The following is a 3,525-nucleotide window of genomic DNA, read 5'->3' as shown; positions in this document are numbered from 1 at the left end:
TTGGGCTGGGAATCATAAGCTTGATCATCATAAGCTTATCAAACACTTGGGGAGTAAGGTTTTATAGCATTTCGGTTCAAGGTTTAGATTGGTCTTATAAGCCTTCAAGGTATTTCCACACTCTAGTTCAATTGATATTGTTTTATTTAAGTTCTCATAGTCTTCTACTCAGCCTTCTAACCTTATTCTTTATTTTGGTTAGGAAATCTAAGAACTTGCACATAAGTTTTTGGTAAGTATATTCTCAATGGTATAGTCCTTCCATTCTTTTCATCCTTTTTCTTCAATTTACTCACCCTGTTATAAATGGTTTTTAGGAGTGTTCCAAAGTCCCAACTCTGTCCTCATATCCCGGTATTTTGGTAAGGAAAATAGGATAGAATTTATATGTTATATGTTTTATATGTTATCTTATGATTTTTATGTTATGAAATATGTTATGTTAAGTATGTTTGTAGGCTTGGGCATATGACCTATATGACTAACAAGCCCCAAATAGATTATGGGCATATGACTTGCTTAGCTAGCAAGACCCCACTAATCTAATGGGCATATGACTTGTTTAGTCTATGGGACCCCAAGTAATAATGGCCATTATAGTATGTATGTGATATAAGTGTTATGTTATGTTTTATGTTTTTTTTTATGAAATTTATGTATATGGACTATGTGTTAGATTTTTCCTTGCTGGGCATTAGGCTCACTCCTTTTTGTTTATATGTGCAGGAAAATAGTCTTAGTGGCGAGAAAGGTTCTTGGATGCTTGGAGAATGTATATTGAGGCGGAATGGATTCAAGAGCCGAGCGTTTCGATTCGAGGATGTAGTTTGTTTCTTATGGTTTTTACATGTATTTTTCCGCATTTTATTATGTAAATCTCTTTTTAATTATGTCATGTTTTGATTTTAAAACAATGGGATCCCATATCCTAACTTGAATTTTATGTAAGTTTAACTTTTATTTTTACAAGTTTCTTAATAAAGTTATGGTCTTTTCACTTGTAAAGTTTTATTAAGGATTAGTGTTTATGTATAGTTTTCATTAATGGTCCAAAAGTCTAGAGTAGTTGGGTCATTACAACCACCACTTCTTTGGATTTGTTGTATTATCTAGATCATCTCTATGGTTGTTGAGTCTCGTTTTGTGTGGTGTTTAGGTTGTATTTTAGATAGTTTTTATTTAAGTTCTTTTATTATTTAGTGTAGTATTACGCTTGTCTTTGTCATTTTTTAGGTTTTAGTCAATAAATAAAGGAAAAGAGCAAATGAAGAAAATTAGCAGAAAAATGATGAAATAATCAACGTTTTGATGTTGTTTTCGTGAAAAGATGAGTCCTCAAGATATTTTATGGCCTCGGTGAATTCTCAGGACAAAAAGTGTTTAAATTGAAGAAGTTATTAAGGGTCGCGGCATGGCTTGGTGGCACTGCGGCCAGGTCCTTTACAAAATGCATGTTTCAAAGTTCTGCACAGGCCGCGGCGCTGGAAGGAGGGGCCACGACACTGAAGGATTCTCATGCCCAGAAGTAAGGCAAGGGCTGCAGCGCTTGAAATGTTGGGCCGTGGCATGATTAACGTCCACGCGAAGCCTAAATTGACACGGGCCACAGCGCTTGAAATGTTGGGTTGCGGCCCGCATTGCTTCTGAAGAAAAAAATTAGGTTTTAAACCTAATTTCAAGAGGAGAGAAGTGGACTTTTTAGAGAGCAAGGAATACACTGTGGAGCACGACCAATTATATTCAACAGTTCTTTATCTTTTACTTTAGAATGCTATGTTATTTTCCATTGATATTCATGTTTAGAATGATGATTATGATCTAAATTTGTTATTAGGGATTTTAATTGAGTCACTTGAACTCCTATTGTGTTTTAATAAACATGAATCAAAATCTGAAAGTGAGATTTAACTATGCTTTGATAGGTTAGACACAAGCTTAATCACAGAACGAGAGTATCGTGATTGTTTATGTGGCATATTAAACTTGTGAATGTTAATGCTTCCTAGTTGATGAATTTATCATAGAAATATAAAAAAATTTCATCTAGGTCGAGGTTTGTAATTCGTAACCTGATTATAAACTGCTTTTGACAAATTGCTAGCTTAATAAGAAGGAGAAAAGAAAACCTGCATTAGTAATTGATAGGAGAGATAGTTGATGAGATTAAAACCCCTAATTGTTTAATCTTGAATTTATTTCTTGTGTTTTTTCTTGCTTTATTATTGAAATTTACAATAGTCTATGTTCTTATTCTTTACTTTTACACCCAAAAATATTGTTAACCAAATAGAAAAAAAATAATTGATTGGTAGTTGGTAATTCAATCCTTGTGGGACGATACTTAGTCTTATCAAGATTTATTACAAAAATTACGACTGTGTGCACTTGCATAGCTATTAAATTTCGCAACAAGTTTTTGGCGCCATTGCTGGGGACTGAAAAATTATCAATATTAAAATAGTTAATTTTATTTCTGATTTAGTTAACTTGGTTTGCTTGAATTTGTTTACTTTTATTTCAGGTTATTTTATTATCTACGTATAAGAAGGGGAGCAAATAATATTGTTCCTATTAATCCTGAGATTGAGAAGACTTGCAGGCAGAATCGTAGAAACAAGAGGGTTGAGAACTCTGCTATTGCCATGGCTGAGAACATAAATAATGATGATGTGGGGAATAATGGTAATGAAAGAGTGCACCTAGTCACGTCAGCCCAAGCACAACCTCAGAATCCCGTCGTTCGTAGTTTGAGGGATTATGTACTCCCTACTGTCACAAGGGTGTAGACATGTATCAGACCACCAGCTATTATCGCTAATAATTTGAGATTAAGCCGGCAATCCTCCAAATGGTTCAGGGTATAGTACAGTTTGGTGGTTTACCCTATGAAAATCCACACATGCACATAGCTAATTTCCTGGAGCTGTGTGCCACTTTCAAGTATAATGGGGTGAGCGACGATGCAATTAGGTTGAGGCTATTCCCATTTTCACTGCAGGAAAAAGCTAAGAGTTGGTTGAACTCCCTTCAATCCAATTCTATAAATACTTGGGAGGATTTGGCTCAAAAATTCCTTGCCAAGTTCTTTCCTCCATCAAAAGCTGCTAAATTGAGAGTGGAGATCAATAATTTCTATCACCTGGTTGGTGAATCTTTGTATGACTTTTGGGAAAGGTTCAAGGAGTTGCTGAGAAAATGTCCCCATCATGGCATTGAAAAGTGGATGTTGGTCCACAACTTTTACAATGGATTGTGCGGTACTACTCGCACTATAATTGATGTCGCAGCTGGAGGGGCATTTATGAGTAAAAGTGCCAATGAGGCATATGAGTTGTTGGAAGATATGGCTACAAACAATCATCAATGGTCAGATGAAAGTATGACTAGTAATAGAAAGGTAGCTGGGGTTTATGAATTAGATGCAATCACTGCCTTGACTGCTCAGGTTGCTTCCTTAACAAAACGGTTACAACATAATATTGTGTCTGCTAATGCCATTCAAATGCCAGTAGGTTGTGGAATTTG

General features: G+C 35.3%; 1 non-coding gene across 1 annotated transcript; it reads right to left on the bottom strand.

Annotated features, from left to right (window-relative positions):
• Positions 1–3,106: 3,106 nt before the first annotated feature.
• LOC133793079 (small nucleolar RNA R71) lies at positions 3,107–3,213 on the bottom strand. The gene has a single exon (XR_009874540.1). It is a non-coding gene; the product is annotated as a small nucleolar RNA R71 (small nucleolar RNA).
• Between the last annotated feature and the right edge of the window lie 312 nt (positions 3,214–3,525).

Source organism: Humulus lupulus, chromosome 7 (genome assembly GCF_963169125.1).
Source record: "Humulus lupulus chromosome 7, drHumLupu1.1, whole genome shotgun sequence".
NCBI lineage: Eukaryota > Viridiplantae > Streptophyta > Magnoliopsida > Rosales > Cannabaceae > Humulus > Humulus lupulus.
Note: the sequence above shows the minus strand (reverse complement) of the source record. Positions and strands in the feature narration are given on the sequence as shown.